Here is a 24,499-nt window from a genome sequence, read left to right on the forward strand (position 1 = left end):
ATGTGGGTAGCTGGAAAAGCTGAACTTGGAGTAAGAAGCTTTGAAATACTTGGAGGAAAGCCAGCTACTAAAATCTCTGTGAAGAGTGGACACAGATGAACCCAATTCCATGGCAAATTAAAGGTCAGGCTAATTTTGGATTAACCAGGGTTGTGTAGCATCCACGATGAGTTGCTCAGGCCCTCGTGTGTGTGCTATTTGCACAGATCACAAAGAACTTAACCATCATTTGTCATCTGTAGGATCTGTTTTGGCTCTCAAAGCCACTAACTGAAAGGATTCAAAGGTTTAATACCATCTTGCTCCAGCTGATGACAGTTCCATCCTTATTACATTTATCTGTTCATTGCTGTGAAGGAATACTATGTTCTAGGCACTGATGGTAGCATGACCTGCTAATAAAGCAGGGATCATACATTTTCATGAAGCAGATCTTACTGCTTTCTGTGTCTCTTCTGTAATATGCTTAGAGATTTGAAGAGAAATAATGATACGAAACTCTAAATATTATTCTATTATGTTATGCCGTGTGGCTTTCTACAAGCAGATCTCCTTTGTTGGGGAATACATAATGTGAGCTCTTGCAGATGAGATTCATTCCCTTGCCATTGCCCAGACTTGGACAGAAGCTTTGCTGCCAGATCTTTCTCAGAGAGAGGCTGTGACTATACAGACATCCTAAATAGCAGCAGGCTGGACACCCTAAGGAGCCCACTGAAGTGAGGCACAAGCAGCAAAGTAAATCAGAGACTCACTTTGCCTTTGTGCTAACTGGTTAGCAAAAAGACAATTCTCTGGCAAGTCTCAGATTCCAGAGCTGGCTGCAAGCAGGAAGAGTGTTGCTCCTTCCTAAGGCATCTAATTATGAGCCTGTTTCTGGATATTACCTGGTACTGGGAGGTGTGCTTGCTTTTTCCTCATGAGATAAAATTACTCCTCTCCCTCTAATTACATGTGGTAGGAATTAATTCTTTTTACATTTAAATCACTTTTATATCAAGTTTCTTTTACCTTCTAATACACCTCAGGTTACAGAGTTCCTTTAATTCCTCTGCTAATGTACTAAGAAAGTCTGACAGTTGTTTCCACAAGAATGCCCTGAAGTTATGGTCATCCTTATCCATGCTTTACTTTGGATAGACTAGTTCATTTGGGGATTTTACCAGTTTCAACAGTTACACATTGGGCTAGAGAGTCCCAGGCAGCTAAAGTCTGCTAGTACCCTCACTTAATTTCTTCTTAAAAAAAACTGCTCTCTTCTCTTATACAGCACCAGCAGAGCTTGGTGACAATATCAAAAAGGGGAAGTGTAGCTTGAGTTTGGTTTTGTATGTTCTGGTTTAATGAAAGGAAATGTTGTTGGAGGAGTGCTGTTCATCATTTAAGATAATGAAAAATGTGCAGTTAAAGTACTGGCGACATTTTTAATAAATTTTCAGCCATAAGTGCTTTTCCATGCTTCACCTGTAGCTGTGGCATTTAAGACCATGGAATATATTAGGAGTAAGCACTTTGGCTGTAGGAAAGGACTGCAATGTATGTAAACAGCTCTTGAGATTGTATCTTGGGTCCCTAATCATGCTCTGAGCTTGGGCTTTGTCCAGGAGCTGCACAACTGCTCAGTAACAGGCTTTGGCTCTTCTGGTCAAGCTGTGGCAGTTAATGAGTGGTGCTCTGGAAACCCCTGTTGCATTAAGCAAAATGGTGGCTTGTGTCAGGTCATCAGAGCACTGACAGTCTGATTTCTAAGTCTCTGGAACATAAAGCAGCATTCACTAGGAAAACTGTACCTGATAAAGTAAACTTTTTTTGCTGGAAGATAAAGAGGATTAGAATTCGATTTATATGATAAAAATACTGGCTAGAGGCTGTAATCGCTTGCTGTCCTTTATTATAATCCCCCAATTGCCAGATACGGGTCAAAAAGGTAAGATGTACTCTTTTGTACCAAAGCAGTGGAGTAATGAGGACATCTGTTTTCATATGGTACTTGACACACACTACCAGAAATTTGATGTCATGCTGTCCAAACTTGTACATCATTGCAGAATTGCATTAGCTTTTCTGATTGATTCTGACAAGTCACTGACAGTTTTTGAGGTGAAACACAGACATGACAAAGGGCAAGCAGAGGCTGCATATGTCAGCTGGAACACTCCCTTGTTGACTCAAAAGGGTGAAAATCTCTCAGTCTTGTCTCTATCTGCCCCTTGCTGCTGTTTAACCTCCCCAGCCTTAAATTTATTAATCATGAAAGGTTGATTTCATATATCATACCGTAAAGGTGGTATTTTTTGTTTTTATTTATCATGCATAAACCTAATTTACCCTCACAGTGTCAAGCTAGTTCATTTCCTTTCCAGAAAGTGTCAACATGTATGTACCAACACACAGTGGTTTAAAATACCAGCGCTACAAAAAAAATTATTAGTTTGCTTTTAATGTTGTGCAGGTTAAGGTCGTTGTTTTTGAAGAAAAATAAGGACAAATTGTGATGATATATGTAGGTTTACCAGCTCTGAAACAACAGGATTCCCTCTAGTGCTACTGTCAGTAAGGTCAAATGCACCATTTGTTCTCAATATATATTTCTAGGTATGCTAGCAAAACAGCAAATGATGTGCTGTAGTATAGCAAGTTGGGGTTGCATTCTATTTTACCATTTTACATTCTATGTTCTGCTCCAGCCCTTTTCTATAGCATTAATGGTCATTTTTGGGCCATAACTTGTTTTGTCCATGTCTTGAGAAAAAAGCTCTTCAGCAAATGCAGTTGGTTATTTTGCAAGTCTGAGACACTCAGTATTTGATACAAGTAACGAAAGAAGGATGTAACATAATTGGAAGAATAGTGTATGCATCTGATTCATCTTGCTGGACTTGGACACTGATCTCAGAAAGGATCAGGTCACATATGGCTTCGTTTCGCAGATAGGTGTGTGTTACAATCTTTTGGCTGATTTTATACTTTTTTGTAAGAAAACACATAAATGCTGTGACCATTTTAGGTGAGATACTGAAGTTGGCATTTATTATTTGAATGAAAAGTTATCTTCAAACCATATGTTATTAGTAAAAGAAAGCTCCCTTTTCACATGTTGGGCGTTTTGCTTCATTTGTTGGTTGGTTGGTTGGAATTTTTTTGTCTTTTTCTTATTAAATAGATCAGGTCATTTTGGAGTGAGTCCAGAGGAGTGCCACAAATATCATCAGGGGGCTGGAGCACCTCTTCTAAGAAGACAAGCTGAGACAGTTGAGGTTGTTTACCCATGTTATGGGTTTAGCCAGGTGGGCCTAAACTTAGGTTTTAAAGTTCAGCTAGGCCTAGGATTGTCAGCTGATTTAAGCTGGGCTGAGCTGGCTAACAGCTGACATCTTTCAGCCAATAATATTGTATTCCATACCATACTACATCATCTCAAAGGGTGTAAAATCCAGTATGTGGGTGTGGCTTGGTTAGTTCCATCATGGCTGCACTAAGAGGAGGACATCTAGCAGCTCCTCTACTATGCTAGGCCCTGCTCCTATTGCCTCTGCTTGCATTCTGTTTGCATTCAGGGAAGTAGAAATATTTTGTTGTTATACTTTCTCTTTCTTGCTGAGTGTCTTTTGGAGTGCTTATGAATTCAGAGTAATGGGCTTTGTATTAATTGGGGAGTGGGAAGTTATTCCTTGTTATATATGCATAACTTGTGTGTGTTATATTGTAGTTCTCTCTTAGTTTTCTCTTCTCTGTATAAATACATGTAGTTAGTTTCAGCATAAACCTGGTTTTGCAGGTTTTTTCCCCTCTCCCTCTTCTCTTCCCTTAGCTGGTTGGGAGGAGGAAGAACCCTTTTCACCCTGTCCTGGACAGTTGGCGTTTTGCCAACTCAACCCAGGACAACCCAGAAGAATGGAAGGCTCAGAGGAGACCTTAGAGCAGCCTTCCAGTCCTGAAAGGAGGCCTACAAGGGAGCTGAAGAGGGATGTTTACAACAGTATGTAGTGACAGGACAAGGAGAAGTGGCTTTAAACTGAGAAAGGGCGGGTTTAGATTAGATATTATGAAGAAATTCTTTTAGAGAGTGGTGAGATACTGGCACAGGTTTCCCAGAGAAGTGGATGCCCATTCCTGGAAGTGTTCAAGGCCAGGTTGGATGGGGCTTTAAGCAACCTTGTCTAGTTGAAGATGTCCCTGCCCAGGGCAGGGGGGTTGGAACTAGATGATCTTTCAGGTCCCTTCCAACCTAAACAATTCTATGATTATATGATTCTTTTTACAAAATAGTATTGTAATGGTAGTGAAGAAGCATATAAAGGAAAAAATAATAAGGAAAAGTATAATTAATCATAGAATCTTACAGTAGTATCCAAGTCTTAAACTACAAATTAATGAACGTTATTTAAATCCGTCTTCTTTTAGAAATTTCATTTTTAAAGGGTTATGACCTCTCAGATAAGTTTGTGGAAGGCATTTGTAGGTGAATTATTATTTGTAGATGAACCAGATTATCCACTCTTCCCAGAAAAGAATGTGTTAAAGAAACAATATGGGAAGCAAAGCAATGAATTTCCCCACCTTGTTGTTATATCAATTCCAAGAGACCATTTTATCTTAGTGCCTTCACCCCATTGGGCTCGGTGGAATGGAGCAAGCTAGATGCTTTCGAAGTGTTTGATCTATGCTCACCTGTTTTCCTTTTCTTCTGGAGATTCAGGCATCTCGTGGTTAAAAGAGACTTTGCTTTTTTCAGTTCATCTTTGCAGATATCTGAGATGCAACTCATTGATTGTCAAAGATTCAGGGATTATACTTTCAAAACTTCTGACAGGAGGGCAGTGTCATCTTATTTTACATGCTGAACTCCTAAAATTATGCATAATCATGCAGTTGTTGGGGTGATGGTTACAGGTATGATATTTCTGTGGCTGTAGAGACCTATGGTGGAATAGGTAGACCCACCAAAAGCTGCCTTGCTGCTTAAACTGCTATTGGACTGTCAGACCTCATATGGGCAAAGCTCACCCAAGGAAGAGTGTAAACTTTCTGTCTCCCACTTGGAAGGAGAAGCACAGCATGATCGTCTTCATCTTTGATTGTTTCAGATTCCAAGCTGAATGATACATATTCAAGAATGATTTTGTTCTGTTTTGGACATGGGAGAGACTTGCGCAAGTCGTGCTCTCGTTTGGGAAGCCTTGCTGTCATCAGTTTGAGCTGGGTATCCATAGAGGAGAGCAATAACAAAACAAAAAGCAATACAACAGCTGAGATACAAAAAATTGTTGACTTGTTGCTGCATTTGACATCCTTAGTGCATCCTTTTGCATTCTTTTTGTATTTACAGTTCAAGTTTGAATGTAAAATAATACATCACTTTCAAACTTGCAGTATTTGGAACAGATACATGGAAAAGAGTGATCAGCATATTCCTTAAAGCATCTTGTGCTTAAATGCTCTTGACTTGACTATCCATTGTATTTTTGTGATGAAACTTAGAGATATATAAAAAAGTATTCTCTGTTGGTTCTGCATACATAATTTGAGTTTACCAGCTGGAATCACATGTATATGTAAATGACGGCAGATTTGGGCTCATAATTGTTCAAATTGGCTATGGCATTTGTTATGTCAACCCAGTGTTCTCAGTGCTGACACTTAGATTTCAGTCCAGATTTTGTTAGGCAGAAGTCATGGAAAACTCCATTCTTTTAAGCGTACAACTTTCTCATTATGCAGTCTGGAGCTAGCATACATTTAAAGAATCACTTTAGCAAATGGCAGTCTTTTAATAGTTTAATCTGTGGCGTAGCCTTAACAGGTTATTTTCTTCAGAGACTTCCAACCTGACCATCAAGATAGTGTCCAGTACTATTGATGTATATTTTACTATAGTCTATGAATGTAAAATATAATGCCTTTTTTGTTGTTTTTTTTTGTTTGTTTTGTTTTTCAAGCCTTTGTTGCTATTTTAGCCTCCTCACGTTTAAGGACATGCTGTAGATATTAATTATTAGATACAATTGTTAGCTGCAATTCCATTTGTAAAATTAGGACCTATATTATATTACTCTTAGAATCATATAATCATTAATGTTGGAAAAGACCTCCAGCATCAAGTCCAGCCTTTCACTGAACAGTACCATGTCAACTAAACCACTAAGTCCCACATCCAGTTGCTTCTTGAACACTTCCAGGGATGGTGACTCTGCCACCTCCCTGAGCTCATTCCAATGCTTAGCCACCATTTCAGTGAAAAATTTCTTCCAGATGTCCAACCTGAACCTCCCTCCCCTGGCACAACTTGAGGCTGTTTCCTCTTGTCTGTCACGGATTGCCTGGAAGACTCTGATCCCCACTTTGCTACAACCTCCCTGCAGGTAGTTGCAGAAAGTGTTAAGTCTCCCCTGAGCCTCCTTTTCTACAGATTAAACAACCCCAGCTCATTCGGCAGTTCCTCACAGGACCTGCATTCCAGACCCTTCACCAGTTCCATTGCCCTTCTCTGGACACACACCAGCACCTCAACATCCTTCTTGTAGTGAGGGGTCCCAAACTGGACACAGGATTCAACGTGCAACCTCACCAGTGCCGAGTACAGGGGGACACTGCCCTGGTCCTGCTGGCCACGCTATTTTTGTTACAAGCCAGCATGACCTTGGTGTTCTTGGCCACCTTCCTGACTCATGTTCAGCTGGCTGTTGATCAGCAGCCCCAGGTCCTTTTCCATGGGCCCCTTTCAGCCACCTTTCCTCCAGCCTCTAACACTGGATGAGGTTGTTTTGACCCAAGTCAGGACCAGTCACTTTGTCTTGTTGAACCTCATACTGTTGGCCTTGGCCCATTGATCCAGCCTATCCAGATCCCTCTGCAGAGGCCTGTTCAGCCCACAACATACTGCTTTCTGTTTTTCAGGTTTTCCAAATTGTAGGCTGTTTCACTAACATATCCTCTGATTCTTCCAGCATGCCTGGAAAAATCCCTCTCCTTTCTCAAGCCTCTGAAGATACCAGATTTCTGTCCATCCCAGGCTTGATCTTGGGAGGACTGCACCTTGAAAAAAACAACTGCAGTTATTTTTCCCTCCTCAGAAGTTGTATAGCTGTAGCTGTCACTACTTTTTTAAGCTTTCCTTTATATATTGGCTGTTACAGTTCCTTTAATTCTGAGCACAGTCACACAGATAAACAGGCATCAGAGCAAACCTGGGCAGGCAAATGGCTGCTCTCATATTTATAAAAGATAATGCCAACAGTTTCACAGTTTACCACAGTCCTGACTCTTCATTAAAAGGAATTGAAAATGCAGTGTCATGAGCCTTAAAATCAGGGAGTGACTAGCACAGAAATAGTAACTGATCTGGACTGTCACAAAGTACATTTTGGTGTCTTAGTTAGGTAGAGCTCAAGCAGAGTAGAAGTGCCTTAAGGCATGGACCAATTTTGAGCTTTATGTTCAGAAGCATTTTACAGCCATGATAATGTATCTCTGAAATTAAGCATCCTAAGCACAGCTGATTGTCTTTTAGTTAATTTATCACTGTGGAGTATCTATACAGTCACTTACAATGACAGGCTGTAGTATGGACAGTAAACCCTTCCTATGGCAGGCTGCATCTGCAGGCTTTGTCTGAACTTGTGATATAAATGTTCCTGATAGGCCTCGTTTTCCTACCAGACGAGATTGGTTATTGTCCCTGTTTGTGCGTACGTATGCGAGGGAAATGAGAAACCACACTGAGTAATGCTGGAGCTGCTCCAGGTCCTCCTTACCCACTCCAATCTCCTCCTGTGCTCTGGCTTATCTCAGCAGAGGACACTATTAGGTGTCCCCAGTGCATTTGATGCATCAGCTCCTGCACTAGATACTCCTCCATTTAGAGACCCACAGATTTTTATCATTGACTTTTACAGGAAAAGTGCATTTTGGACATTTTCACTGTAAAGATATTGATGCACTTCTGACTAGATTGGTGTTTTTGGCCACCAGGAAAGTCTGAATTTCATCCAGTGATTGTAGGTCTGATGCTTTGGTCACATTACCTTGATTTCTGAGCATCGCAGTACTGTGTAATTGCCAGTCTAGGGTGTATATTTTAAATTGCCTTTTATGGCAGTAAGTGCTGATTTGTATGATCATGTATGAATTTGCATGGTATGTGTTTATGAGACCAATGTGCGTTTACATCATGAACTCCACCTTTGTGTATTCCATTCAAACTGTTGATGATGGTTTGATGGATAGCCTGTTAATATGAAGCTTAGCTCCAGTGACACTCTTACTGGTTTTGGTATGCTGCTGAAAGAGAAGCAGTGCATTTTGCTCTCTCCCTTCCCACCCATTCTAATGCATGCTTTTGAAAAATAAGAATTTCTACAATGGTCTGGATTTCATCGCAAGTTATTACACAAACAAAGGAACAAAAAGGTAGGATATGCTTTAAAGAGACCAAACAGAAAAAGAGGGTATGAGATGAGGATAGACAGACACATTGAGTGATCCAGTGGTGAAAAGGAGTTACCCCTCAAAGTTCAGGGCAAATTCCACCTCCGCCATATTTTATTTTAAGGGGAATCCTTCCCTTAAAAAGAAAAGCTTAGTTCCCCCATGAAAATTGAAATTTATGGGCAGCACAACCTGCCTATCCTTTTCTGTTTGGAAGTAAAACTGCTTTGATGAGGAATAATAAAGCAACATCGTAAGGAGTTACATTGTGTTTGTCTTCCAGAAACGAGCAAGGAAGTGAACATCCTTTTAGGCTTTAATTTCATCTAAGCAGTGGCTCATTTCAGAAACTGACAGGTAAAATGATTGGTGCCAGGAAGGCAGTTTTCTTTTGGCTCCTGGCACCCTTCCAGTTCTGTGATTCATGCCCTGACAGTGTGCAGAACCGTTATAGTTGCTCTGCAGTGGTTTTCTTACAGCAGAAATGCAGATGTGTGTACAGAGGTCTCAGAAGTGGAGCTTTGAGTAGAAGCTTAAGTGGATTTGTATGTAGGGAAGTTACCCTTCCTTATCAGTTCAGATGCAACAGTTGCATAGCTGATAGCAAGAGGACAAAGCCCAATGGCACAGAGAAGTTTGCAGCTTAACACACTCCAAGGAGATGTTCAAAATATGATGGTGGTACTATTCTTTAAGATATATATCAGCTTTTCTCTTGGAGCCTCTGCTTTCAAGGTATTATGACTTCTGTTTTAAACAGGCAATAGTTTCTGAAATGTAATATACAAGATCTGGCTCAGCTGGAATTGATTACATGGGTTTTGGTTTCTTTGATTCAATAGCAGTAAGTCCACACATGTTAAAATAGGGGAGGGGGGATTGGTGAGGCTTTGCTCATGATTGGGCAGATGTTTCCTGAAATATCATAATAAATCCATTTGGTTGTATATAAGATAAAAATGCAAGCCCTCAGTGGTACTGAACATCCATGGAGCCATTCTTTCAGCTAAAGCTTTCTCAGACCATGAAAGGGGACAGAAGTACTTTTGAGAGCTGTTGGGGCTCTTTCTTCAAGCTTTGGTATCCCTGTCATTTCGCAACACTAATTTCTCTACATTTTTTCTGTGCATGTTTGAGAGTACACAAATGGCCTCGCGTACCAAATAGCTCCTCAGTTACTGGCACTTGGTACAAAACCAAACAAGTCAGTGATAAGATTTCTCTCCAGCAGACCTTATATCATGAACTTTCAGTATGTACTGAAAAGAAGGTACCAAATCAAAGCAAGTTTTCCTTCAAAGAAGCCAAGATATCTTCCCACTGAGAGAATTTTTCTTGCCAAACGCTGGCTCTCCAACTGTGGCCATCTTGACTAGGGAGCTATTTAAAGCAAGAATGCAATGATTTGCTTTCGTTATGGCAAGACTTTATTTCACTTGTTATGGATGTCTGAGCAGCTGATGCTCAAACTTTCCTTAAAAAGTATGTTCAGTCAGAAATCAAGTTCAGGAAATTTCAGAAGGAAAGTGATAATTGGGAGTAACTTCAAGCAGAATTAAAATGGACACATAGTATAAATAGTTGTGTTGTTTCTGCTGGTGTAATCATAATAGTTTCTCTTTATCTGATACATTCTATCCTTACTTAAGTCAGAGCACACCCCACATGGTTGTTGCATCCACTGGAGTGTATATTGTCTCTTACACTCTCTGACATGGTTTATAGCTGGTAAAGAAAGGGCATCACGGGGTGGTTCAGAAACTGGGCCCAGATATGCCAGTCTCAGTTAAGATAAATGCCATTGCCTTGGATGAGAAACTGTCCTTTGTCTGATCCCTTGGACACTAAACATGGATGTGGCATTATATACATTAAGAGGCATCTTGCATGAATTTGTTTTTTTAAGTTTGCTGCAAGGTTACATGCCATGGAAAAAGTATTTGATGCTTCAGTATTTATTATTGCATTTATGATGAACAACCGGTGTCTTTTTGACAGAAAAGGGTTGATCTTTTCTGAAAGCTTACAGCAGTTAATCATCTGGGTTATGCAGGCAAATAAATAAAACTCCTCACTACCTAAACAACAGTAATAGAACTGAACTAGTTTATTTAAAGATGTAAATATGCACATGCTTGGTTTCAGTTGGGATAACTCACTTTCTTATTTCTGCTCTTGTTATATGAAATAGGTTTATATTCATCCAACCTTCATTCCAACCCTGCTGTTCATGTTGCTCCTTTCTCCATTGCTGTACCCCCTGCCACCAGTCTTCCTGTGATTCAGGTGGATGATGCAAACATCATTCTCATCTATTCATATCTTCTAGCCAGGTTATGCCAAATCTTGCAGATTATTTTGCACAGCATCTTTAAGAGACCATCTTTGTTCACCATTTATGTATCCCATGTGCTTATTCAGTTCCTCACTCTGTTACACCTTAGTTACTGCACTTCAGCATATGACCACTGGGGATGAATCCATCAAATGCAACATGATTAGTCTCATTCTTGCAGTTTTTCGTGGTCTGTCTTCTCACTGATTCAACTAACCTTTCATATAGTATCAAAGTACTTTCACAGTCCTCCTTATCAGCCCGAAATGCCAGTTCATCTTTGAGGATATTGAGTATATTGCCCTTGAGAAATGACTTTCAGAACTTGCATTTCCGTGTGACTACTCAAAAATGGTTTATCTGCTTATATGCCAAAATGACTATTAATTGATGTTAACTGAATGCTTTTCCTATGCTAGTTCCTTCTGTCTTTAAACAGCTGTTGCCTATTGTCTAAAGTAAGATCTTTGAGGAAGAAAATGCCTCCTTCATGCGCTTTGCCTTTGTGCAGTACCTAATGCTGTGAGTTTCTGATCTGTGACTTATAGACAGTTCCAAAATTAATAAAGTACAACTAGTCTGTACTAGTGATTACCTCTAATAGCATTGTTTATGTTGTGTCTTTTTTATAGTTTTATTTACAAGCAGTGTCTTTTAACTTCTTGTAAATTTCAGAGTCAGAACAATTCATTCTGGGATTATAAAGTAAAAGCATCCCTAGATAAAACCTTCTATAAATATGCAGGACTACTGAACACAAAAACAAAGGATGCCAGCAATTTAGGCTGCATTTCTGTTATTATTCCAAGGCACTTTACTGTCTTGGAAAAAAGGAAAATATTTTTTTCTCCATTTGCTTATATTTTATAGTGTATGTATGTATGGCCAAACTTCACGAACAAAGATTTGGGAAGGGCTCTCCCCACGTGGGGGTGTTGTCCTTCGAGCCTGCGCAGTGGATTTTTTAGGTGAGGCTCAGCGTGCGCAGAACTGGCCCCACTGTTTAAGTCCCAAGGTCCATCTGCCATGGCCGAGCGAGCTTGGACGGTGACAGTGAAGTCTTCAGGACTGTCTACAGCACCCGGTACTAACCAGGGCTGACCCTGCTGAGCATCCGAGATCTGACGGGATCGGATGGCAGGGAGGCATTGAACTGCCCGGTACGGTCTCCACTGAGACTCAAACTCATGACCTTGTGATCAGAGTCCAGAGTGCTCACCATTACACCACGGGACCGCCCCATGTTTTATAGTACTTTGTTTATAAATGGTTAGAGTGTTTTCCAGAGGAAAATGGGGAGAATGAATTCAAAGCCTGTTGAAGCCAGTAGAGCATTAGTCATATTTAGCATTTGTTTGTTTGTGCCTTTGATACAGAAGGAAGGTTAGGTCGATTTGTTAAAGAAATATACATACTTCTGATTGCAAAGCTACAAAATTGGTAAATTGTCTTGGGGGCAGGTCTGGGCCCTGAAGCTGATTTTAAATCATGTTCTTAATTGACTGAATTTAAAGGTGACTTGTCTTTGTACAACTTCATATGGATAACAAAGAAAAATCCCAAATTCATTAATTGAAGGCTTCACCTTCTTTTTTTCTTCTGATTGATATTCCATACTTGGTTTGACAAGATAGGCATCACAAGAACAGTTACCTAGAAAATGAGTTTATAGTTTCCTTTACATAGATTTTAGTTTTCACTCAAAAAATAGTGGCCTCTGCCAGAGGCAAATTGTAATCTGGCAGGCACACAAGGCCCTAAAGACTTCAGAGGAGCTGAGCGGAATGTTCCATATATCTAATTTTAAAGCTCCCTGCAATAGCTTTGAGTCCAGTGAGGATCTGCGTGTTGGAAAGATCTGCCTCTTGACACAGCAACAGAGGAAGAAAGATTAGGCATTTCCCTATATGGAGGCCTAATTTCTTCCTTTGTCAGAAGGACCTTAGTAATGTGCTGCTAGATATGATGTGTTTTTTACTTAAATCAAGATGATGATGATGATGATGATGGTTTTCACTGTGTCATCATAATTTTGTGCTGCAAATTATGAAATCTGGGGAGGATTTTAGGAATATGGTAAGAGAAAAAAGAATGTGCATATTTCCTGCAAAATTTTAAATTTGCTAAATCTGGTGAGTGTGATGTGTTTTTTGTAACCACTAATGGCCTGATTACTTTTGGGGGAGACTTAATAGAAGGATGAGCTTTAGCATGTCTGTCACCTCTCTGCTGCTGTGTGCAGTTTTGTATAAGGCATGCACATGGAAAAAATGTGCATGTAAAGAGATCGCCTTTCACAATAAAGAGACCCATTCATACCTTCACCTGAATGTGCAGTTGAGATAAGTGTGCGCAAAATTCAGTTGCAGAAAGCTTTTAGATAAATAGAGCAGGGCCTCTGTCCTGAAAATTAGCAGAGCTCCTTTGACATCAAGGAGTGTAAATCCACAGAGCATCTTTGGTGACCCAGGCCATCCTGCCTTAATTTACATATACCGCTCTTAATTTCTGCTACTGAACTGGATGGCCCAGTGAATGAGGAATCTCTTTCTTTCTCCCCTTGCAGAGAACAGTTATTCCCAAGTCTGGGAGTTAATCAGGAAGTCCCAGCTTCTCTCCAGTCCAGCTCTTTAGCAAAAACTCTCTGGACTGAAATTGCCCTTCTTCAACACTCTAGGAGGTTGCCTGCTCAGCAGAGTGACTGTGCTGGATTAAACTGAAGATCCAGAAGACTAAGGTGTCTCTGACCTTTGTGCAGTAACATCTTATATGCAGCTTCCAGTGCCATTTGGCCTGGATACAAGAACTTACATGCTTTTTGAAGGTGTTACTTTTGACCTCAACTTGGCTAGGATATCCCCAATGGAATTCAATCATCTTCCCATGCACTGACAAAATAAAATCTGGTATCAAAACAAACCACAGGTGAAGGATTAGGGAACAAGTTGTACTGAAGGTAGACCAGATGAGATGTTTGTCCATGGCATGCTGTAGGATGTTTCTTCTGCTGCTTCTGATTACAAGGTTAGGAACTTCTTGGACTGATATAATGATTTATTGGAACTGAGCACAAGGCAAGTTGTCATCAGAAATCATAAAGCTCAGGGAGAAAGAAACACGAAGTATTCCTCCACATTTCCAAACTAAGGTGGTAAAATTAATATATATTGATAGATACATATATTTTGCACATATATTTATAGGGCTATATATGTACTATTTGAAATACAAGACAAAGCATGAGATTGTTTCCATCTTAAGGAACAATTGCCCTCAGAGTTCTCCCTAAAGAAGTAGGCTCCACTTATTTTTTTCCTTTAGTGTGAATGCTCACAGGTTGTATGTTAGGCTTGTTTTGGAGGAAACTGGTTGCTAAAGGAGTCCTGTTATGAGAGCACAGGATTCATCCTTCAGGATTCAGAGTTCCTGAGGGGCAGAGCTGTCAGGAGTCATTGACATTTAAAGGAAAAGAAGCTGTCTTCCATGAAAGCTGTGCAAGTCTCTCAGAGGTTTTGAAAACAGGGAGTAAATGCAAACGATATATAAAGATGTGAAGCCAAGGTGCTCCTGGTAACCTGCATGACTGCAGATGTGAACTGCTACACTGCACTAGATTTGGATACAGAGGATGAAATTTGTTATTATCCCAGCAACACAGCTGATGTTGACATCCATTCAGATTCATTTTGCTTACAGAGAAAGAACAGAGAGGTCTTCATTGTTAGTAAAAGCTGTTGTTGAGTATGTTACTATACAAGAGAAAAAAATTACAAAGACAGATTCAAATTAATTTGGTGTCACAGGAGGGGGACTAGGAGGCATTTCAGTGATGTAGTATATTAGTACAGAGGTCTTTCACCCCCAAACACTGGGTTCAAACTCATGCCAAGCTGCAGACTGATAAAACCCCAGTGATTTAAACTATGTCCTTACTAGGCCATGGCTGTGGTTTCTTGCATGTGGCTCTCTTCAGTTGGAAAGTGTTTCCATGATATTAAATGTCAGAGTTGCTTTGTATATTTACAAAACTGATTTATTTTCAACATCAAATATAATATTTATAAGAATAGGTTTGTCCTGCTTGAATTAAACTATTTCAAAACACAACTACTGAAATTAAAGCAACTGTTTAATATGAGCATTCTCACAGGAATATAGAAGCTCTTTATTCTCTTACTTATACATGAAGTGTTAATAGATGTATGTGTATACACATTGTGGTCTTTTGTTTTTGTTTAATAAAAATTACTAGAGAAGGGAACTGTCTGTTTTTAAAAACCCTAGACCCTTAATCTTTCCATTTTACATGATAGCTAGACTTGGATGTGGCTAATGTCATTTGGATGTTCAGTACAACATATGCTCAAAAAGCACAGCCAGCTATATTGATAAGATAACCCTACTTCTCCACATACTATGGGTGCAGATTTTAATTTAACACTGTTAAGCTGTGGAGGTGAAATGACAGATCATGTGAGGCCTTTTTCAAAGATCCAGCCATAAAGCATACATTCATATGATAAATTCATAAAAGTGGAACAGCTCCATGTTTATGTTTCTCTCATGCTCCATAACTCAGACATTTTGCAGATATGTTTGGTTGTGCCATACGGTCTTCTATCAGAAATTTACAAAGATCTGAATAATGTTATATAAAAATTGGGAGAAAAGCTCTGGTATTTTTCATTGTTGTGATTGTGATGTGGTGCATGGTGTAGGTGACAGAATACCTATATCTTAGACAGGATGAGATACAACTTTCAGTAGGTATCTCTAACAGCATGAAATAAATATTATTTTATGTATTTATTTTATTTTGGAAATGTATTATAATCTCTTATTGCTGAGGCAATATTTTATTAATAGTTCTCTCCTGGAAGAAAAATAGTATCTCACTAGTCAGTCAAGAATTCTTACAGTTCTGGAAGCTGCATAAGACAGCCTTTGTGGACAAGAAAATGACCTTTCAGAGAATTAAGCATAGATGTTTGTTAATAAAAGCCCAGATGTATATATATGGCCCAAATTTGCCACTCTTGCTCACTGGAGTAATTCTGTTTACTTCAGGAAAAGAAGCTATTCCTGTGACAGTATAAACCAATTACTGAAATTTGTAATTTCTTAAATAATTCATCTCTGGAGTTGGATAATGCATATTCAAGCATTTTAATTGTAGAGTATTGTATTTTATTTTCAGATTAAGAGCTAGCATATATAGTGGTTTTTAGGGTTATTGTATAATGAGTAATTTCTCTGATTAAAGATTGTTTATGTGCTGGGTTTTTCATTATTTGTATTTACTTCATAGGCATACTTCACAAAATATCATAGGCTGGCATCTCTACAGTAGCTCGGAGCTGCTCTTTAAAATGTCCTTGACTTTAAATAAGTATATAGCCAGAATAGGCATATTCTTGGCTTCAATGTAATTTGCCTTAGTCCACTCTCTGACAAGGCTGTTTAGGAGGGAGGATGCCAGTGGTTTCCAAGAGCAAAATTTATACTGGGGGAAGTACAGTGTTTGACAGTAACACGAAAGGACATGAGAGGCAGGTATGAAGGCACCTAACTACAAGGGATTCCAAATTTTAATTGGACTTCTGTTTCCTTTTGCAATACTAACAGTTGGAGAATTTATTAATAATTAAATTTAAAGAGGAGAATTCTTTTGACATCATTAGGCTTGGAGGAAGCTGCTAATGTACTTCATTACTTCAGCAACGGGTTGTATGTTCTGCTTGGGCCATTTACTGGGAAGAGCATGAATTTGCAAAGGTGCAAGGATAGAACAATCCTTTTTCTCCATTGCATTTTCTTGGGGGTTTTTTTACATGTTGGGGTTGGGGAATGAAGCAGATAAGAATATTTATTTTTACTAGGGTAAAAAAAAACCCATAGTTTGAATATTCTGTTTTAAATATGAAGAACTGGGTTATCCTAACTTGGCACCCTTTCCAGTAAGGACACAGGTCAGAGCACCTTTACACCTTTACCTGGGCTTTCAAGTTGCCATCTCTAAAAGACACCATGTTGTATTTCCCCTTTCTCGTTATGTTGAAGACATGCAAGGCTCAACAGGGCTAACAGGTTAAAGGGCACTGTGAGCCTTCTAAGGCCCTCCTCACTCTCTTCAATTCAAGACAGATAGTCCTGAAGGTTAGTTCCAATGTGATAAGCAATAATGATCTTTTTATTGCCATGTGACAACCATCTGATTTCTTATATTCAGGTAATTGGTTAGTTTGTAATAGAGGAGGTGAGGATGATTTAAGAACTTCTTGGAATCATGCCTCACTGCATTAGCAACTGAAAACCAACCCAGACTTAGCTGAGGTTTTCTCCTACTTTTCAGTAAAGTATTTTAGAGACCATTAAATGTGAAATTAATTAATCCTTATGATTCCTTTGGGAGATCTAAGATTGTTATTAGTCCTGTTTTACATATGGAGAAACTGAGATAGTTTCAGGCAACCCACTTCTGTGTGGTGAACCACTGCTGGAGCAAGGATGATAGTGTAACACCTCTTGACTGATTCCAAGGCTTCTACCTCAGCTGCAAACTATGTTGTTTTACAGCTGGACTACTACATTTCCAAACTCTTTTATGCTTATGACATCTGTAAATACCTTAGGCATGCTTAAGTTCAGGCTCCAGGTACCACAAATTCTGCATCTAAAGAATAAAACATATGGACAAAATGTTAATTTTATAGCTTTGCCACACCTGATGTAAGAATTCTGGGAGAGTGTGAGGTGCAGGACTGGTTCTGGCATGCCATTCATTTTCTTTGACCACACCAGTGCTTCTCTCTGGTTCCCTAACACAATTTCTTCTATCTCTCTCTTGCTGGAAAATCCCTAACCCTGAGAGCTACTTAGAGGCAGAAGCCTTACTGAAAACAACGCTATTCACTGCATAGTCTTAATTTGCTCCCTGAAAACCATCCTTGTGATATGCAGAGGCTGTGAAAGAAGAGAACATATAGAAGCCTGCAGCTGATGGGAAAAGAAAAGGATACAGTAACACTAAGCAGCTGTAATTCTGTCACATCTTTACTTTATGCTTGATAAAATAATGTACTCTTAATTTGAGATCTAAAGTGTCCATTCCTTGAGTTTCCTTGTTTCCCTGGTGTTCTCAGAGGGTCCAAAGGTAGCAACAACTTGGTGTGTAGGTGATGATAGCCCATCCAACCCTGGCCTCCAAGACTAAGGCACATGCTGTTTCAGCTTGTTAGGGAATTAACAACTTCAGCTGAAGGCGTAATAAGCCTTTTATCCTTTAGGTACCAGCTATTGTGGGGTATGCACATCATATTTTAACAGTGCCGTCTCTATTGGGATTGAAAAAGAAACAAAGGAGTGGAGGACAGTTGAGGGAAGAGACCCCAGCAGCCTGGAACAGGGTGTATTGAACCCTGGATAGTTTTGCTTTCTGACTGATTTGGCTGCTCACAGGGTTGATAGATAGTCTGCAAGGGAGAGAGGGCTCTGCTGGGGTGGTGGCTCCTGGGAACTCTGCCTCTGGCTGCCTTTAAACCACGCTGTATTTCCTTTTTATTGCACCTGCAAGCGGTACTCGGGAGCAAGGCACTAAATTTTGTATACCGTCTGGATGTCAGCAAGCATCGCAAAGAGCAGGGTTGGATTCCAGTTAGGATGCCAGTTTGGCTTTGCAAACTAATGCAAGTGGGACAGAATAGCTCCGGGTTTGTTTTGCTCACTCCAGCATGCTGAGCTGGGCTAAAAATCATTTTCATTTTCACCTCATTTCTCAGAGAAAAAATCCTCCCCGTTATTATTTTCTCCTCCTCTCCAAAAGACTGTTTTGTTGAAAACAGACAGAAAAAACCTTTTGTTTCTAAATTCTTGTTCCTCTAAACCTCATCATGACTGTAAATCCAGGAGTAGTGGTGCAATAGGTTTTGGACCATGTTTTTATTCGTGTAAGGTGGATGCAGAAACCTTTAAACATTTTTGTTCTGTTTTGACTTCAGAAGAAATGTGCAATATTTCTGCATTTGGTAGCATGTTGTTAAATTTATAAGGCAGATCACCCAGTATTGTGTTTATGGGCTGAGTTCACGATATATTTCTGATATGTCCATCCTTAGATCCGAAACTGACTTTAGTAGAAAGTTTCACCCTCCTGACTTTCAGCTGTCGGCATATGGTAAACATACAAATTTCAGCAGCCCAAATGCTGCCCCATGTCTGCTGATGTCCTGGATCATTGAAATATGATGGTCAGAAAGGAGGGAGAGGGTGACAGGACAGGGTAAGGGGTGGCTGCAGCCGTACGGATGTCAGCAAAGTGCAGAGCAATGCCACATGCCAGAAAATACTGCAACTACCTCTTGCATTTTGTATAAGCAATTTTCCAGTCTGTTGTCTTCTGTCAAATGCAATGTTCTGAGACATTTAAATAAAATAAATATTGCTGTTGAGATATATTTAGAACCATTTGAAATTTCTCTAGTGAAACTCCTAGCCAGGCAAAACATGCTGGCTTTCAGGTTTCTGTACCACTTGGAGCTTCATCTGGGTTTGACTAAGGGGTTGCTCATGAAATCTATCAGTGAAGGTGGGCTGCTTTTCAAAGGAGGCCAGCAGAGGCTCTGCCTGCTGGTATGGATGGTTCCAGAAGATTTAGGCAAACCAGGACTGGGTCCAGGTGAGCCTCGGAAGAGAACTGAGTTTCCCCACGATGGAAAGTCAAAAAAGCAAATGATGAGACAGGCTGCTGCTGAAAGTTGAAATGAAGGTTTGCATAAACCTCTTACCCTTGCTTATTGTAATCACTGAGCTTTCAGGTTTGCCTATCTTCCCAGACGTGCATTGCTTATGTAATGAGGATGGGTGTTGGTTCAGTGAGTACTGGCACACATAAGGCCTGGCCAAAGCAAGAGTAGGTGCATGGAAATCCCTCCGAAGGTGGGATGAGAGCCTACTGGGATTGGGGGTCATGATAGGGCCCTGGGCCAGGGGGGCCTGCCTTCTACTTGAGCATCTGGCTCCCTCCAAACCTCTTCCCTAGCCAGTGCAGCGTTTTTCCCAGAACACTGCCTCTGTTCTAGAGAGTCTCCTTCACTCTAAAGTGCTCCCAGGAGCACCAATTTGCCCCCTGGGGATGCAGTTGGGTGAAGCACACCTGCTCAGCTGTAGCTCCATTTTGAGGCCTCTTGAGTATGAATGCATTAGGTGTGTGCATCCCTCCAACTTTTGGGAGGGAGGGAGGGTGGCAGCAGAAGAGTTTGGCAGGCTGGGATCACTGTTGCCACACAGACTCCAGTTGGTGCCACACGGGCCCCAGTGCACATTTTACTGCACTTTTCCCCCAATGCTAACATCCAGTCAAATGGATTTTTGATAAAGCAGTGAGCAATGTTCTCTCTCTCTTTTCCTGGTGAAATGGGAAGGGAAGGCTGAGCATACTTTTAAATCACTGTCCTTTCTCTTGATAAGAATCCCCAAAATAATTTCAAAATACACAAAGGCTTTATTGTAAAAGTAGGTATTTGTGAGGAAGCAGGCAGTTTTGTTCATCACAGTGGTGGTTTAGCTGTGGAGGTTATGTAATAACATTTAAAACACTATATAAAATAATTACATGCATTGTTTAATGGCTTTTTTATTATTATTTTTAACTTGATAGGATCCTTCTTTTATTCATTTAAAAGTTAACCTTGTTTGATAATGTTCTAGGAAGAAACCTTTATTCTCCCAGAGGGTTGAATTCTTTTGTGAGATATGATAGACAAAGCTGGCATCCCTTGTAGAAGATATGTAAAACCTGTCTCCAGATATTGTGACATTGCTACAGACAGAGTTTGTCATCCATAAATTTACAGCTTATTTCAGTCTATTCATAAATTGACTAAATTTTTTTTTTGATAGAAAAAAATATATATAGGTGTATAAAATACCCAGTTACAGGTTGTGTTCTATTTAGGCCTTGATTGAAACGTATTGCTCCTCAGTATCTTTTAGCTATGAAAATTATAATATGGAACAGAGATTAGAATGAAATTATCATGGCTAGAAGGCATTTACTCAGTGGTGGCAGCCACATAAACCTGAGCCCCGAGAATGATGATAATGCATTAGGTTCTGCATGCCCGATATTATTGCTGTACATTATGTATGTTTCATTTATACTATTTCGCACACACCAGCAACGCTGACAGATAGGTAATTACTCTCTGCGCCAATGAACACTTATCAGCCCCGCCGCTGTTTATTGCAGGGATGAAGTGCGCTTGTCAGTCAAGGTCACTTGTTTGTGTGTCCTTTTTAATAGTTCTTTCACAGTTGTTGAACTTTGCGGGCAATTCTTATGGCAAGCTTTCGTCAGGTTGCTTTACTACATCGCCTGCCTTATTAAAGTAATTTGCATTTATTGCTTTAATTGATAAACAACCAAGTTGTAGGAAACAGGGCTGGAAAGTGGAAGGAGCATATTTTTCTGGTCAGCTGATCCTCAGGGCTGTTCGGTCATGGATGACCTCAAAAGCAGCATTTTGCAGAGACCCTCAGACCTGCCACCAGCATAAACTGGTGAAATCTCTTGGGATAAAGACTAATATGAATTTAATGGTAATGGATGCCAACACAATCTGCAGACTGCTGTAGGGCTACTGCTTTTTGGTAGAATATTTGCCAGTTCTGAGCAGGGCTCTTATTGTTTGCACCCTCAGGACATGCATGTGATAGACCAAACTACTTTGTTTGCCTTCAAATCAGGGTTTCCTGTTTTTGCAAGAAGCCTCACAGAAACTATTATTCCATAAAATATGCTTTATGGGCTATGTGTATACCTCTAAAATTATTTTTTTTTCTATTCTTCAAAGTAATAGTGTTAAAGGCATAATGGCAAGCCCAAAATGTGTTTGGTTACAAGAATAAAAACAGAAGCTATATTTTTTCTCTTTTTTCCTTTCTCCCCCCCCCCCCCCCCATTTTTTATTCTTTTCCTTCCTTCCTTCCTTCCTTCCTTGTTTGCTGCTGAAGGTTTATTAGAAAAAACAGAATAACCTCTAGTATATAATAATTTATCCAGTCAAGATAGCTGGAGGTATTTCCTTAAGCCTGTAATCACCCATAGTTTGTGTGTTGTGATGTTTATACTGCAGTTCCTTATTACCAAAGAAACAGTTAAAAAGGATTTATGTACTGTGTACAGTACATGTGTCTGGAATTTCTGTATGTTCCCAACTTCTGCACTCTGGTACCTCCTTGGTCCTTTTTATAGAGGGCACTATTTTGAAGTGGAGACTGAACATTCAATTAAATGCAAATTTTATTCAGGCATTAAAGCAGAATCACATTCATTCATTAAACTGAAATGGTGCTGTTATTTAGAAAAATATATCAGCACATGGTAGCACCACATGCTGCTTATAAATAACTATGGTGATCTGGTTGTGCAAAAGTATATAATTTCATTATTAAAGGATTTAAACTCCTTACAAGGCGCATGGTGTCCATGAATGTTTCGCTTAATTTGATTACATCCATATAAAAAGCATTTCACTTACATGGGAGGCAGTGGGTCTCCTGTCTTATGGTGCCATTCTAATGCATTATGATCCCAGTCTCACACTGAAGGTTCTGACTTGGCTGAATGTGTTTAATATTTTGGGTGCATACATGCAGATTTGAGCAATTCAGTTTGTTTCTGAATCTACTACTTCCTTTTCTCAGTTCTTAGTTACCAGAGTGTTACAAAGAAAGGGGTTTGATCTCATGTAGATAGGATAGCATTAATTACCCTGACACTAATTAAACTGCATCAAACAAATACCACCGTGTTCCTCAGGGGGACAACAGAAGGCAGTTTAAAATAATTACTGGAGCTTCATGCATGTGTGAAGTTTTCATTACTCTTAGGACACAAGCAAAAGAGATTTCATATCATTAAAATCCCCCCTTTAGTGTTTGCAAAAAATGACTAAAATTTCCTTGGAGCATATTGATGTCTAAATAGTAGGGATTTCAGTTCTTGAGAATAGTAACTTTTCTTTAAGAATCGTAAGCCTGTGAAGCAGGAACAGGTGTTCCAGTCCACATTCTGGTATGATTATGTATTAGCTTATGTTTGTCAGACCATTTCATTAACCACCCACTGCTATCACATATACATATACTTTGTTCTTTCTGAACCATGAAATGAAATGCATATATCTTCACTAATGCTTGCTATCAATGTAAATGAGAAAAGGAGGCTTATTACCAATCACTGCTGCTGTGAAGCACACACCTCTGTACAGTTACAGATCATAAACATCTTTTTGTAAGTAGGAAGCAAGATATATTGAGTTCTGTGTACAGTAAGAAGCAGACATGCCTTCGACTGTACTCCAGTATTAATAAATTGCAATTTCCAGTCATGTACACATTCAACAGGATGTCCTAAAGCACCATTCTGAACCAAAAGACACTATTCCTTTTCATGCTCTTTTATATCTTGCAAATGTTTTGAAGCTAGCAAAACTTTGCTGGCCAGTGGTTAATGGGCAGCTTCTCCAAGGAAACTTAAAGCATGTTTGCACCATTGAGCAAGTGCCAGTTTCTTTATCAGCTGTCATCCCTGTCAGAGCCAGCAGCTTTATAGGCCCTTTGAAAAAGTGGGTGGAAGAATGATGTCTCTGCCCAGGGTGGGGGGTTTGACCAGACAGCCTTTGAAAGGTCCCTTCCGACCCAACCCATTCCATACAGTTCCACAAACCACAGGCCAGCAAGCAAAGATGACACCAGGGACAGCAAATGCAGACAATGCGGAGTTCCAGCCTCCTACAAATGCAGTACTTTGCTGATGCTTACTTGATTATACAGGAAGCACCACTTCCCCTTTTCCAAGTTCATGGGCTTCATAGTTCCCAGTGCTCTAAAAGCCATTGAATGCATTGTACAGGGTCATTTAGCTTCTTTATTTCTAGAGATTGACGCAGTATTAGTAAACTTCTTTGAATTTAGTACTGATGGCAAGGGCCTGTGGGGAAAGGTATGTGAGACAAAAAGCATTTCTAGATCTGCACTAGTAGTAGTGTTCTGAGTGTGTGAGTCTTTCTCAAAATTTGATTATGGGTAATTTGAATGTATATAGTCATGTATTATAACCTGCTTATTTTCTGGACCCTGTGAGGAGCTATTTAAAAGATTTTATCTGTAATGGAAGGTCTGATTATACTGGTGATGCTGCTTTTTTAAAATTATTGTCGTAATATTACTAAATCTGCTGCCTGCAATATAACATTGAATTGGGGTTGGGCAATTGACAGACTAAGTAGAGATGATCAAAACTGATTGGAGAGGAAATACAAAATTAATCCAGTTGTAGGATTCTGTGAACCCAACAAACACGCACAGCAGAATACTTTTATTTCTTTGGAGCCAGATGGTTTGTCCTATTTTAAGCTGATAGATTCTTCATGCATTTCTTTTGGATGTCATTGGTTTTAACTGCCAGACAGTATCTACTGTTAGAAGTTTCCTTATTCCTGGATTATTTAAAGAGTATTTTTGGCACATTCAAATGATCATACTGTACACCAAGTTAATTTTTCCTTACACTTAGCTCATACGTGAAAGAAGTGTTTATATAATGAAAAAAATGCTCTAAAATGAACAGTTCTTTTTTTCCTTCTTTTGACATGATGTTGACAGAAGTCGCTTTGATGTAGTTTAGAGTCATGAATTTTCTATCTGTTCTGTTTTTCCTGGGGCTCCATCTATTCA

The 24,499-nt window shown here is 39.6% G+C and overlaps 1 protein-coding gene across 1 annotated transcript in view; it reads left to right on the forward strand.

Annotated features, from left to right (window-relative positions):
* The window catches only part of CYP7B1 (cytochrome P450 family 7 subfamily B member 1), a 125,693-nt gene that overhangs the window by 52,052 nt on the left and 49,142 nt on the right, over positions 1–24,499 (forward strand). The window lies entirely within an intron of this gene.

This window comes from Pithys albifrons, chromosome 4, assembly GCF_047495875.1.
Source record: "Pithys albifrons albifrons isolate INPA30051 chromosome 4, PitAlb_v1, whole genome shotgun sequence".
NCBI lineage: Eukaryota > Metazoa > Chordata > Aves > Passeriformes > Thamnophilidae > Pithys > Pithys albifrons.